Source organism: Sycon ciliatum, chromosome 12 (genome assembly GCF_964019385.1).
Source record: "Sycon ciliatum chromosome 12, ocSycCili1.1, whole genome shotgun sequence".
NCBI classification, from domain to species: domain Eukaryota; kingdom Metazoa; phylum Porifera; class Calcarea; order Leucosolenida; family Sycettidae; genus Sycon; species Sycon ciliatum.
The window spans coordinates 22,779,951-22,795,539 of record NC_088654.1 but is presented as its reverse complement, the minus strand read 5'-3'; the positions used below and the strand labels follow the sequence as shown (position 1 = coordinate 22,795,539).

The 15,589-nt window shown below is 45.8% G+C and overlaps 1 long non-coding RNA gene across 1 annotated transcript; it reads right to left on the bottom strand.

The window, feature by feature from the left end:
• Nucleotides 1–4,749: 4,749 nt before the first annotated feature.
• Nucleotides 4,750–8,865, bottom strand: LOC135828762 (uncharacterized). The gene is made up of 3 exons (XR_010555745.1): nt 8,805–8,865; nt 8,076–8,134; nt 4,750–5,027 (listed from the first exon to the last, which is right to left on the bottom strand). It is a non-coding gene; the product is annotated as an uncharacterized LOC135828762 (long non-coding RNA).
• Between the last annotated feature and the right edge of the window lie 6,724 nt (nt 8,866–15,589).

Genomic DNA, 15,589 nt, shown 5'->3' with positions numbered 1-15,589 from the left:
CACGGTCGATTAGTTGGTGGCTGTGGGCCTATTTGCCTCGCTGAAGTCCCATGGCCGAACCTGAATGGGCGCTGGCCAAAACCCATCTGCCTCGATGGCTGCACATTGGTCTTCACGGACTGTAAGCCTTGCAGCTTTTGTGCCTACATGCTTGCGAGAAGGAAAGGTGCGGCAAGCTGTGGGTGTGATGCCATTCTGGACACAGTGGGACGTTATGGAGTCTGCGTCGCAACTGTCATCAATATTGCCAACAAAGTATACTTTCCGCAGGGAGCCAAGAGAACCTCTCAGTTTGCGGCTGGTAACTGTAGTCCATTGTTCGTCGTGTTGCTGGTGTTGGTGGTGTTGGTGGTGCTGTTGTTGCTGCTGCTGCTTCTCGCGCTGTTGTTGTTGTTGTTGTTGTTGTTGTTGTTGTTGTTGTTGTCGCTGTTGGGGTCGTTGGTGCTGGTTAGTTTGCTGGCGGTGCTCCTGTGGGAGAGGTGGCTGCGCAGTGACCGATGGCTTGGAGGAGGGCCGAAGTGCTCCGTTGTCACTGGAGCTATTGAGCACTGATGCCCATACGCGCTGCCGGGTCGTGGATCTGGAAGTGCTACAACTATGGAAGAAGATAGTAAAAGCTATGGAAGCACATAGTAAGAGAATAGGATACTAATAACTGCGAGTAAACGGGGGGAGAGAGAGAATACGATGTATCTGTGATACTACGTGAGGATTACTGAACTGCACGGGGAGGGAGAGCAGAGCGATCAGCAGCAACTCGAACTACTCCCTACAGGCGAATGGTACACATGCATGCTTAAACTCAGGTAGCCGGGTAATTGTGCGGACCTCACCAGGGAGAGCGTTCCACAGCAGAGCACCAGCAACAGAAAATCTCCGCTGACCGCGGCGGCTACGGTTTGCCTGGCTTAGTAGGCCATTTGACTGCTGATGGCGGTAGGCCCCCGTGTAATATGGCGGCAGTTTTTGGAGCATTTTCGGCACAATCCGCGAACCCAGCACTTTTGGATCGTGATGCAGCATCTTGGGGGAAACGGAACACTTGGCCGTGGTGTGTGTATCAAAATTGAGAGAAGAAAAACTTCCCAAACAAGAACGTCACTTCCGCATTCCGTGGGTTAGCTTCTTGTTGAGTAGTTTATGAATTGTTTACCATGGCAGAGTCGAGCAAGTCTCTGAGTATTTTCTGACTCCCTGGTTTTGACGGCATGTGCTGAGGATGACAAAAAAAGTGAGCACTTTCCGAGCATTTTCGGCACGGTTTGGGAGCATTTTCGGCAAGGTTTACGAGAATTTCCCAGAAGCATTTTCGGCAAAGTTTCGGGCATATTACACCGGGGCCTAGATGGCGGGTATGGGTGCCTTGTGCCGGGGTCAGGAGCTGGGCGAGCACAGGGTTGGTGCGGGCGTGGATGCAGCGCCAGATGGTGATCAATACTTTCTGCCTGTAGAGCTCACTGACATGGTAAGGTGATCCACGCTAGCACCCTGACTGTGCTGCAGGCTAATAAGCAGGGCCAGGCCCAGGAAGGCAAGAAACATGATTCTCATCTTGATTCGTCACACGGATCTGCAACGGGTTGAGCCATGGGGGTCTGGGGTCGAATCACGTTGTTTTATTTAAAAATACACCGCTGCCAGCAATGTAATAGGTAGCCGAGTGGTAGGCGCAGTGCAATCAACAAGAGTTAGCTTTTATTCTTCTTCTCTCAGGTACACACCTGGGACATAATTATTAGTAAAAGAAGAAGCAGCAAATAAATAGGATTTTCTCTCCGGTGCACACCTGGAGGTTGAATACTTCTTCTTCTCGGTTTTGTCGTTGCTATAAAATCTAATGAAATCAGCAATGCGCAGCAGCTTTTATGCAACAGACGCCGTACGCTTACATACGGAGATACACTGTATATACATCAGGTAAAGTTCCGTATTAGTTCCGTATTACTTCCGTATTAGCCAGGCAGGGATACTACAAAAGTTGTATTATTTGCCGAATTTTGGGTTGTCTTTTTTGCCTTGGTTCTTACTTCATGGTTTCGCGTGATTAGCGTTGTGGATAAACCCGTTCTCAGCTATATGAATACGTAAACCACTACACATATGTGTTGGCCTACTGGCTGTGGAGTTGTTCCCCTCTCAACAGAGTGCTCTCTGAACGTCCTAGCACTATTTACGGGCACACTTCTATTATTTTAGAACACGTTCAAGTAGTTCTATGTGATTGTAAGTGTGTAGCTAGAGTCACTGATAGTATTAGTACAATGTTTCCATGGTAACACCACAATGCACGCCTTCTCTTAGTTACACACTCACACTGGGTAGACATGCGGAGTATTACATGAATTTGTACACGTGCACTGTACATTATTATGTCATCTGGGACGTCGGGTTTTCGGGTACAAGTACTATTCTGTACCCGTCTACCCAAGGTCCTCACCACAAGTCGTGTTTATGTGAAATAAAATTCATTACATGTACCTCTGCTACATGTGTACACTGGCAGATTATCATTTGCAGGCATCTTAGAGGAAGCTTCAGGCAGCTCAAGGCAGCTCAAGGCAGCTAAAGCCAACTAGAGGCAGCTAGACGCATCAAGAGAGACAACTTAGAGACAGCTAGAGGCAGATTAATCTTAGAGGCGGCTATAGGCAGGTAGAGGAGTAGAACCAACTTTTCTTGGTCAATACTGGCGGGCATCAGCGTCCTACAAGCAAACCAAAATGAAATCAATCCACCCAATCTCTTTGGAGCTGGGTCCAGATATACAGAGGTGCGTTGTCAAATGACAGCAGAGGTCAAGTCATCAAAAATTGAGGTCTTCATGCATTCCTGGCTGTTTATGAAAATTGAGGTCTTCATGCATTCCTGGCTGTTTATGAAATTGAGGTCTTCATGCATTCCTGGCTGTTTATGAAAAATTGAGGTCTTCATGCATTCCTGGCTGTTTATGAAAATTGAGGTCTTCATGCATTCCTGGCTGTTTATGAAAAAATTGAGGTCTTCATGCATTCCTGGCTGTTTATGAAAAATTGAGGTCTTCATGCATTCCTGGCTGTTTATGAAAAATTGAGGTCTTCATGCATTCCTGGCTGTTTATGAAACATTGAGGTCTTCATGCATTCCTGGCTGTTTATGAAAAATTGAGGTCTTCATGCATTCCTGGCTGTTTATGAAAAATTGAGGTCTTCATGCATTCCTGGCTGTTTATGAAAAATTGAGGTCTTCATGCATTCCTGGCTGTTTATGAAAAATTGAGGTCTTCATGCATTCCTGGCTGTTTATGAAAAATTGAGGTCTTCATGCATTCCTGGCTGTTTATGAAAATTGAGGTCTTCATGCATTCCTGGCTGTTTATGAAAATTGAGGTCTTCATGCATTCCTGGCTGTTTATAAAAATTGAGGTCTTCATGCATTCCTGGCTGTTTATGAAAAATTGAGGTCTTCATGCATTCCTGGCTGTTTATGAAAATTGAGGTCTTCATGCATTCCTGGCTGTTTATGAAAATTGAGGTCTTCATGCATTCCTGGCTGTTTATGAAAAATTGAGGTCTTCATGCATTCCTGGCTGTTTATGAAAAATTGAGGTCTTCATGCATTCCTGGCTGTTTATGAAAAATTGAGGTCTTCATGCATTCCTGGCTGTTTATGAAAATTGAGGTCTTCATGCATTCCTGGCTGTTTATGAAAATTGAGGTCTTCATGCATTCCTGGCTGTTTATGAAAATTGAGGTCTTCATGCATTCCTGGCTGTTTATGCCTCCCAGGATGACAGTAACCATTCTTCATTCCAAGAATAGCAGGGCAAAAGGTATTCAACAAAAGAAAAGAAAAAAAACATATTGCTAGAAACAACTTGTTCTGGGCTGCCTTAGGCCGCGGTCACACCGAGCTCGATTCAGCCGTTCAGCCGAAACAAGCGCTTGTTTACGTCACTATTACCATGGAAATGGCTGAAAAATGTCCTACAAGCGACTTTCAGCCGTGGCTGACTCTCAGCCGTTTTTTTCCGGCTTGTTTCAGCCACAGCTTGTACAAGCGGCTGAAAGCCGAAATTCAAAAAATAATTTGAGTGCGCTTGGAGCTCCGGAGCACACCATGTAGCTAGTTGACATGATGAACTGATATTGATGTTCTTTCTTGTGTCCGTGGAACCGTGCTATCCCTGTGCCTTTGGTTTTGACCGTGAGTCTGTCTACCCCAACTACACTGTATTCAGTTTGATTTGGATTTTGTCCGACGACCATGGATTTCTGCCGCTGTGCCTCTAGACTGCTGCGTAGATTGTTGGAGCTGTGGTTTGAGGCCAAGACAAGGCACCACACTCACGACCGAATTCATGAAGAAAGCCGGGTACGAAGAAGAGAGTGGATTGCAACCGAGTTCAATAACGGCAACCGGCGGGGCAGAAAGCTCGACATCAGGAAACACCACCTGAACCATCGCGTCCATGCACACCGAACAAATAAAAAGAGCACGACTTCGCAATTCAGAATCCGGGCTTCCTTTGCTTCTTCATCAAAACTGAACACTAGAACAAGTACAGTTTTAGATCGCGAACGTTCTACTCTCCAGTTTCTTGCAAACATTGGTGTGTTTCGAGATATTCAAAATTTGGCGGGTAAGAAAAACAAGCCATTCAAGCTTTGCACTCAAGGTCTGGTGTGACCGCGTCACAGGGATCACGCAAGCCAGCTGAGCGCCAGCGATAACAAGCCCAAAGTGGCTTGTTTTGGTGTGACCGGGGCCTTAAGCTAAAAAAAGCTGGGGCCTTGTCCCATGATTCCGGACTTTAAACTCATACCAATTTGAGCTTAGACGAATTATACAAGTCAATACATTCGGGCACCGGCGCCCTACCAGCAAACTGAAGATCAAGTCAATCCGACCACTCACGTTGCTGCTGGATCTGGATATACAGAGGTCGCTTCCAAATGACAGCATTGCTCACCTTCTCAAAAATCAACGGTTTCACACATTGCTGGCCATTCACGCCTTCAAAAATGATAGTGACCACTCTCCAAGAATTGCTGGGTAAATATATCACACAAAAGGAAAGAGAAACATTGCTATAATCAACTTACCCAAGGCTGCATAAAGTTGATGACAGTTTATCCAACTTTTGGGCTTTTCCGCATTTTACACTCAAACAAATTACAGCAGAGGCATGTATTTCACGGCCCTTTGACATCAGCTCATTTGCCGGGTGCAGCGTTCCGTCTTCTTGAGCATCATTCACGCCGCTATAAATACGCTGGAACCTGCTACATACACCCTGTAACAGATTCACTGTTACTACTAACACTAGGAATAGGATACACTTATCACCTGCTATTATCACGCTGCTGCTGTTAGGTGTTATGTCCATCATTGCTTGTTCATGTATATAAGAATGCATTATGGCAAGGATCATTGCTTATTCCAAGAATGACTACTGAAGTTAGTTGGACTGTTACACTGGTAGCAAGAGGATGGTTTTTCTTTTCGTCATGTTCGGGCTATGCGCAGTGGCCGCATTAGTCGCCTACGGTATATTCGAGATTCAGAAGCGTCTGAATCACCTTATCGCACTCGGTCAGTGCGATGGATCAGATCAAACGCCAAGAAGTGCTCAAGCTCCCAGCGGAGAGAGGCCACGCATGCGCCATGTTAAGTCTCCGCCTGTGTTTCGTGGAGATACAAGAGAGTTCAAGGAGTGGGCCTTCGCCATCGAACTCGCCATGAAGTCCCTGCAGCTGGACAACGCGGAGGAGCGCTTGAGCTACGCGGCGAGTTTTCTGGAGGGCAACGCTCGTCTTTGGTTTATCGCCTCTCAGGAGGCAAACACGCTGTTTTCCGACTGGCCAGACCTGAAGAGCAAGCTGGGAGAAGTGTACGGCCCGGTTTATGACAGGGAACAGGCGCGCATCGACTTATTCGCTCTTCACCAAGATGAGACTCTTGACGAATACATCAACAAATTTTCGCGGCTTAGCTTACAAGTTCCCGAGCTTGATGACCACTCCAGAGCTATCTTGTTCACGCGTGGGCTGGCTCAGGGCCTAAGCGGTGAGGTACTTAGGGAGCATCCGCACCATTTGGCCCAAGCCATACGAGCTGCGGTCTCAGCAGACCAGTCGATGCGGCTAGCCCAAGCAAGCTACGCCAAGGCAGTGCGCGCACCAGGGCATCAGAGGCGCCAGCCTGGACCCTGGTCAAGCCAACCAACACCATCCGGTGGGAGAGAAACCAGGGAGCCAGAGGGTCGTTCAAGGCTGTGTTTCACCTGCAGGAAACCCGGCCATATTGCCAGATTCTGTCCAGAAGGAGGGAGGAACGCCACAAGCAAGCCTTCTTTAAACGATGGACGCCAGTAAGGAAGGGAGTGCGACTACTGGCGAACACGAGAGCACCCAGGAATAGGCCACGAATCAAAGTTCAGAACAAATTCAGCCCCTTAGCAAATGAGGAACCACGCCTCGAGGAGACCGAAATTCAAGCCTCGCCTGTCAAGCATTCGTCACCTGATACTGTTGGCCGGCCTAATGAAGTAACCGCCAGCACAGGGAGCATTTCCGCCGACAACGAACACGACCTAATGCGCGTCCAGGGCAAGATAAATGGACGTCGCGTTACCATGCTACTGGATTCTGGGTCAACCCACGACTTCATTTCAACTGACCTTGTCAAGAAGCACAACATCTCCACAACAACCGGTAGCGACGTCCTGAACGTCACACTTGCTGATGGATCGGTCCGCTCACAGCCTATTACGAAAACGGACAGCTTGAAGACCGTAGTCGGCGACTTTAGCGAGCACCAACAGTTCCTAGTATTCCCTATGACGCAGTATGACGTGATCCTCGGCAAACCATGGCTGACCCGGACGAACCCACAGATCAATTTTCGTACCAATGAAATCAAGCTGGAGGGTGGATCCATCATCTGTCAACCGAGTGAAAGTGATGGCACGGACAAATCCAACCCACCGATCGAGACGTTCCTCATCTCAGGGAAGCAGGCTAGGCATGCAATGAGAGGTGGCGCAGAAGGAATCCTAGCGTATGTGACAGCAGATCCGGACGAGCCACAGACGGTGGATAGTCCGGGTAGGGAGGATCAGAAGGATTTCAAGGACCTGCTGAAGGAGTTCGGGGACGTCTTTCCCGATGAGCTTCCAAACAAGCTGCCACCCAGAAGAGGCGCAGATCACGAGATAAAAACGGAAGAAGGAGCTAAACCGCCATCTCGTGCAGCATATCGTTTACCAAAACCAGAGATGGATGAGCTTCAAGCTCAGCTCACCGAGCTGCTCCGTAGAGGATTCATCCAGCCCAGCAAATCCCCATACGGAGCCCCTGTGTTCTTCGTAAAGAAGGCGGATGGAACACTTCGAATGGTATGCGACTGGCGTGAGCTAAACCGCATAACCATTAAGAACAAGGCATGCCTACCGAATATTGACGACCTCTTTGATACCGTCCAAGGCAGTGCGTATTTCACCAAGCTAGATCTGAGGTCCGGTTACAATCAGATTCGAATAGAAGAAACAGATATTCCGAAGACAGCAATAAATACCCCATTCGGTCACTTTCAGTTCACAGTGATGGGTTTCGGCCTAACAAATGCCCCGGCAACATTCCAAACCTTGATGAACAGTGTCCTCCAGCCATACCTGCGTAAATTCGTTGTGGTGTTTCTAGACGATATCCTCATATTCAGCAAATCATGGGAGGAGCACCTCGATCATGTCAGAACCATCTTAAACGCCCTCAGGAGGAATGAGCTATATTGCAAACCGTCTAAATGTGAATTCGGCCGGACAGACGTTCTGTTTCTTGGGCACCGGATAGACGGCCAATGCATTTCTCCAGATCCAGAGAAAATTGGGGCTTGTCGCCGTGAATCTTCACTTTGCGACTAAAGTATTCACAGCAGTGCCAAAATGTCTAGGACATTGAATGTGGGTGCCAGCGGCCTACAAGCAAACAAAAAATGAAATCAATACGACCACTCACATTACAGCTGGGTCATGTTATAGAGAGATGCATTAAAATTGACAGGTGGTCAAATATGGTCAAAATTTGACAATTTCTCACCTTTCTTCCCGTTTCAAACTCAGAACTTGAATAATGACCATCCTGATCCTGTTTTATAGCTGGACATAGGGAGGTGCACCAAGAAAAAAGCCACATTTCTCTAAACAACTCGCCCAGGGCTGCTGAAACCTGAAAATAACCTATCTCCAAGTTTGGGGCTTGTCGCCGTGAATCTTCACTTTGCGACTAAAGTATTCACAGCAGTGCCAAAATTTCCAGGTCATTAAATGTGCGTGCCAGCGGCCTACCAGCAAACAAAAAATGAAATCAATACGACCACTCACATTCCAGCTGGGTTATGTTATAGGGAGATACATTTAAATTGACAGGTGGTCAAATATGGTAAAAATTTGACAATTTCTCACCTTTCTTCCCGTTTCAAGCTCAGAACATAAATATTGACCATCCAGACCCTGTTTTATAGCCGGATATAGGGAGGTGCACCAAGAAAAAGCCACATTTCTCTAAACAACTCGTCCAGGGCTGCTGAAAGCTGAAAATAACCTATCTCCAAGTTTGGGGCTTGTCGCCGTGAATCTTCACTTTGCGACTAAAGTATTCACAGCAGTGCCAAAATTTCTAGGTCATTGAATGTGGGTGCCAGCGACCTACAAGCAAACAAAAAATGAAATCAATACGACCACTCACATTACAGCTGGGTCATGTTATAGAGAGATGCATTAAAATTGACAGGTGGTCAAATATGGTCAAAATTTGACAATTTCTCACCTTTCTTCCCGTTTCAAGCTCAGAACTTGAATAATGACCATCCTGATCCTGTTTTATAGCTGGACATAGGGAGGTGCACCAAGAAAAAAGCCACATTTCTCTAAACAACTCGCCCAGGGCTGCTGAAAGCTGAAAATAACCTCACTTAAAGTTTGGGGCTTGTCGCCGTGAATCTTCACATTGCGACTAAAGTATTCACAGCAGTGCCAAAAATTCCAGGTTATTAAATGTGGGTGCCGGCGGCCTACCAGCAAACAAAAAATGAAATCAATACGACCACTCACATTCCAGCTGGGTTATGTTATAGGGAGATGCATTAAAATTGACAGGTGGTCAAATATGGTCAAAATTTGACAATTTCTCACCTTTCTTCCCGTTTCAAGCTCAGAACATAAATAATGACCATCCTGATCCTGTTTTATAGCTGGACATAGGGAGGTACACCAAGAAAAAAAGCCACATTTCTCTAAACAACTCCGCCAGGGCTGCTGAAAGCTGAAAATAACCTCACTTCAAGTTTGGGGCTTGTCGCCGTGAATCTGCACTTTGCGACTAAAGTATTCACAGCAGTGCCAAAATTTCCAGGTCATTGAATGTGAGTGCCAGCGGCCTACAAGCAAACAAAAAATGAAATCAATACGACCACTCACATTACAGCTGGGTCATGTTATAGAGAGATGCATTAAAATTGACAGGTGGTCAAATATGGTCAAAATTTGACAATTTCTCACCTTTCTTCCCGTTTCAAACCCAGAACTTGAATAATGACCATCCTGATCCTGTTTTATAGCTGGACATAGGGAGGTGCACCAAGAAAAAAGCCACATTTCTCTAAACAACTCGCCCAGGGCTGCTGAAACCTGAAAATAACCTATCTCCAAGTTTGGGGCTTGTCGCCGTGAATCTTCACTTTGCGACTAAAGTATTGACAGCAGTGCCAAAATTTCCAGGTCATTAAATGTGGGTGCCAGCGGCCTACCAGCAAACAAAAAATGAAATCAATACGACCACTAGCATTCCAGCTGGGTTATGTTATAGGGAGATGCATTAAAATTGACAGGTGGTCAAATATGGTAAAAATTTGACAATTTCTCACCTTTCTTCCTGTTTCAAGCTCAGAACATAAATAATTACCATCCTTATCCTGTTTCATAGCTGGACATAGGGAGGTGCACCAAGAAAAAAAGCCACATTTCTCTAAAGAACTCACCCAGGGCTGCTGAAAGTTGAAAATAACCTCACTTAACAAGGTGGCAGGCTACCTTCAGAATTGGGAAAAATCGAATTTTTGATTTGAGGTTAACTGTGATACTTTTCTGATTGGGGTGGCCACAAAGCATTAGAATTTAAAATTTTGGGTCAATCGGTCCAGTGGCTCCGGAGTTATAGTGGATTGTAAGTGCGACAATTACAAAATTGAATATGAAATAAATTGCATGAAATTGCAAAAACAATTAAAATTTTCACCAAAGTCATTTTTGCGCTATTTTCATCAATTTCGATCGTAGCGCGCTAATTTTTTGACGCGAGCTAGCGGGCCTCCTCGGTGATCCGTTGCCGTGGCAATCATTTCCAAAATGGCTGCCCTTCATGACGTACGCGTGGTAGACAGTCAGCTGACATCAAAATAAATTTTGTCAGCGAAGTGTCAGCATGCAAAGCAAATAATTGTTGTAGCTTTGTTTCATCAAGCCTTGTCAGTTTTGTTTTGACATTGCTGGAGACGTAAGCCGTGGTGGATCATCTGCCATGGGTAACAAACGCAAGAGCAGGGTTCTCAGCAGGCCAAAGAAGTGCCTTCCCCCGCGGAAAAGGACTGTCTTGGCTCGTGAAGAGCCCACAACTGAAGATGGTGATTTGGACGTATTCGTCGCAGCATCTGAGGATGTTGCAAATCAATCTTCCGTGGCATCTGATTCTTGTACTGGTGATTCAAGCGATGAGGTTATGTCCTGCGACGAGTCTGATGATGATGATGATGATGACAGTTCGGACGAGCACAACAGTGGTAGCAGAATCGTCCACTTGCCATCCCTGACACGTATTCTTGGCTCATCATGTGTCTGTGCCAACTGCAAGACTGGGTCATTGCTCGTCCAGGAGTCGACTCGATATGGCCCAGCCCCAATTCTTGAGCTTACCTGCGATCATTGTGGGCATGTATTTGAGGGCCGCCTTGCTGAAAAACATACACCAATGCGATTTTATGATGTGAACAGACGTTCAGCAATGGCCATGCGGATGATTGGCAAGGGAAGAGAAGCACTGAGGATGTTCTGTGCCATCATGGATATGCCTGAGCCCATGTACGGACGGTCGTTCCAGTCTCACTGTTCAGCATTGCATGATGCAGCAGTTGAAGTTGGGACAAATAGCATGCGGCACCATGCTGCAGAGTTACTGGCTATGCGGCAAGCGAGTGGATCTGACCATCCGTCACACGTGGCGTAAGCACTGACGGCACATGGATGCGGCGTGGGTACTCTTCTGTGTTTGGTGTCCAAACAGGAATTGCGTACGACACACTCAAGGTGGTGGATGTGGAGGTGTTATCGAAGCATTGCAACCATTGCAAGGTTTGGGACAACAAACGCGACACGAAGACAGTCACGGCAGCGGAGTTTGCCACCTGGAAGGCTGCACATGCTGACAGCTGCGACATCAACACCAATGTCTCAACACCAGCCATGGAGACTGCAGCAGTAGTGAAGATTTGGAATCGATCTGAGGCTCTCAATGGCCTTCGCTACACATCCTACATTGGCGATGGTGATTCGAAGGGATTTCAAAAAGGGTTATGCAGACAAGGCCAAAGAGACGGAAGGCGTTACGTACTGTCCTGGTGGGTTTTGAGTGCTAAAAGTTGCCCTTTTTGGGGGGTACCGTGTGACCTTTGGTACACCATATCTCCAGTTTGGTATGTCCAAATCCAGTAAACTATATATGTATTCATATCTACGTCAAATTTGCAAGGTGCTCACGTCTCTACTTTTGAAGATTTTGTCACATCTACTGACGTATGGGCACAGAAAGATAATTGGACCAACGGCGCGTTCTTTACGTGATTTCTTTATGTGTGTGTCAGCCAGATTCTTTACATCTAGAAGCATAAATCTCTTCGTGAGCATCTAGTACTGAGCAAGAACACTCATTATGTAACATAAGTATCTGGCTATTGCTAAAATCCTTGCAGAAAACTTGTACCAAAAATTTGTTGACCGCATTTTTGCGATATTCTTGTTTGGTGTGTCCAGCATCCTGTTCTCCAAGTCAAAATGCATGTGTGGTGGTTGTTCAAGTGTTCTTTATTATCTGACCAGCATGTGTAGAAAATTTGGTGCAAAAATAATGAGGGATGCCAATGTTACAGACATTTGAATGCATGTATGTTATCGGCAGGCGCCGAAGGTAGCCTGCCACCACATCACCCAAAAATTTCATATGGCATTCAATTGACCGTAACTTTGGTGTTTCTCAGTGGATTTGAGTGAAATTTTGACCACACACTCCTGCCACTATGGTGGCCCTCAGGACATGATTTACAAGTTCCTGCGCCTCACTGACAGGCTTTCCAGGCCGGAAAACTCAAATTTCCGGCATAGTGCTACGGTGTGCGAGCCACCCAGGAGCCAAACAAATGCATTTACATTTTTTTCACATTTTCGTGCCCATTCTGTCCGTGCGCGGGACCCAAACCTAAAACAAGTCCAGAAGCAGCCATGGGTGGTGGGGTAGGGCCCCTCAACGTGGCCCTGGAATCTGTCACAACGGAACGAGTGGGCGTTCTTTCACGGACTCCCACAGACCCAAGTCAATTTTTGAATTTTTTTTAGGTTTAGCACGTGCTACGAGGTCGTACCTTTGATACAACATCCAGTGCTGGGACCTCCACGGCAAGCCATTTCCACAGCGCTGCACACCAAATCCAGGATGCCCTCAGAAACCGGCAAAGACTGCCACTCACGTTTCACTACTGCCTAGTACTGAATCCTACCTGACTTTTTGACACGACTCAAACTTGCCAAAGTCACTAAATCAACGTCAACTACAATAATCAAGCCACATATCTGCAACGTCACGAGGGTGCTGGCAAAAGTCCTGCTGCACGAAGCCCGCCGCCGTGCAGCCCAATACGTGGTTTTTTAACGTGATTTTTTGGACTTTTTTGGACTTGGGGCAAAATTCTGCACACTTTCGCGTGTTTCCATAATACGACAAGTTGCGCACGGTCTGCTCACATTCAAATACAGTGCTGCCAACAAATGACAGCATGCAACAAAAAAATCTTTCCTTGCAAGGGCACATTTTCCGCCATAACTCTTGAACGGCTGGTCAGATAGGGACACAGTTTTCAGAGAATTTGCAGCTATTCATGCTCTTTCAACTGACGTAGCACTCGATATGAATTTACAAATTCGATTTTTCAGCGAATTTTTGGGTGATGTGCCCCCTTAAAGTTTGGGGCTTGTCGCCGTGAATCTTCACTTTGCGACTAAAGTATTCACAGCAGTGCCAAAATGTCTAGGTCATTGAATGTGGGTGCCAGTGGCCTACAAGCGAACAAAAAATGAAATCAATACGACCACTTACATTACAGCTGGGTCATGTTATAGAGAGATGCATTAAAATTGACAGGTGGTCAAATATGGTCAAAATTTGACAATTTCTCACCTTTCTTCCAGTTTCAAGCTCAGACCTTGAAAAATGACCATCCTGATCCTGTTTTATAGCTGCACATAGGGAGGTGCACCAAGAAAAAAGCCACATTTCTCTAAACAACTCGCCCAGGGCTGCTGAAACCTGAAAATAACCTATCTCCAAGTTTGGGGCTTGTCGCCGTGAATCTTCACTTTGCGACTAAAGTATTCACAGCAGTGCCAAAAATTCCAGGTCATTAAATGTGGATGCCAGCGGCCTACCAGCAAACAAAAAATGAAATCAATACGACCACTCACATTACAGCTGGGTTATGTTATAAGGAGATGCATTAAAATGGACAGGTGGTCAAATATGGTCAAAATTTGACAATTTCTCACCTTTCTTCCCGTTTCAAGCTCAGAACATAAATAATGACCATCCTGATCCTGTTTAATAGCTGGACATAGGGAGGTGCACCAAGAAAAAAGCCACATTTCTCTAAACAACTCACCCAGGGCTGCTGAAAGCTGAAAATAACCTCACTTCAAGTTTGGGGCTTGTCGCCGTGCATCTTCACTTTGCGACTAAAGTATTCACAGCAGTGCCAAAATTTCTAGGTCATTGAATGTGGGTGCTAGCGGCCTACAAGCAAACAAAAAAATGAAATCAATACGACCACTCACATTACAGCTGGGTCATGTTATAGAGGGATGCATTAAAATTGACAGGTGGTCAAATATAGTCAAAATTTGACAATTTCTCACCTTTCTGCCCGTTTCAAACTCAGAACTTGAATAATGACCATCCTGATCCTGTTTTATAGCTGGACATAGGGAGGTGTACCAAGAAAAAAAGCCACATTTCTCTTAACAACTCGCTCAGGGCTGCTGAAAGCTGAAAATAACCTATCTCCAAGTTTGGGGCTTGTCGCCGTGAATCTTCACTTTGCGACTAAAGTATTCACAGCAGTGCCAAAATTTCCAGGTCATTAAATGTGGGTGCCAGCGGCCTACCAGCAAACAAAAAATGAAATCAATACGACCACTCACATTACAGCTGGGTCATGTTATAGAGAGATGCATTAAAATTGACAGGTGGTCAAATATGGTCAAAATTTGACGATTTCTCACCTTTCTTCCCGTTTCAAGCTCAGAGCTTGAATAAGGACCATCCTGATCCATTTTTACGTATAGCTGGACATAGGGAGGTGCAAAAAGAAAAAAGCCGCATTTCTTTAAACAACTCGCCCAGGGCTGCTGAAAGCTGAAAATAACCTATCTCCAAGTTTGGGGCTTGTCGCCGTGAATCTTCACTTTCGGACTCAAGTATTCACAGCAGTGCCAAAATTTCTAGGTATTTGAATGTGGGTGCCAGCGGCCTACAAGCAAACAAAAAATGAAATCAATACGACCACTCACATTACAGCTGGGTCATGTTATAGGGAGATGCATTAAAATTGACAGGTGGTCAAATATGGTCAAAATTTGACAATTTCTCACCGTTCTTCCCGTTTCAAGCTAGGAACAAAAATAATGAACATCCTCATCCTGTTTTATAGCTGGACGCAGGGAGGTGCACCAAGAAAAAAAGCCACATTTCTCTAAACAACTCGCCCAGGGCTGCTGAAACCTGAAAATAACCTATCTCCAAGTTTGGCGCTTGTCGCCGTGAATCTTCACTTTGCGACTAAAGTATTCACAGCAGTGCCAAAATTTTTAGGTCATTAAATGTGGAGGCCAGCGACCTACAAGCAAACAAAAAATGAAATCAATACGACCACTCACATTACAGCTGGGTCATGTTATAGAGAGATGCATTAAAATTGACAGGTGGTCAAATATGGTCAAAATTTGACAATTTCTCACCTTTCTTCCCGTTTCAAGCTCAGAACATAAATAATGACCATCCTGCTCCTGTTTTATAGCTGGACATAGGGAGGTGCACCAAGAAGAAAAGCCACATTTCTCTAAACAACTCGCCCAGGGCTGCTGAAAGCTGAAAATAACCTCACTTCAAGTTTGGGGCTTGTCGCCGTGAATCTTCACTTTGCGACTAAAGTATTCACAGCAGTGCCAAAATTTCTAGGTCATTGAATGTGGGTGCCAGCGGCCTACAAGCAAACAAAAAAAGAAATCAATACGACCACT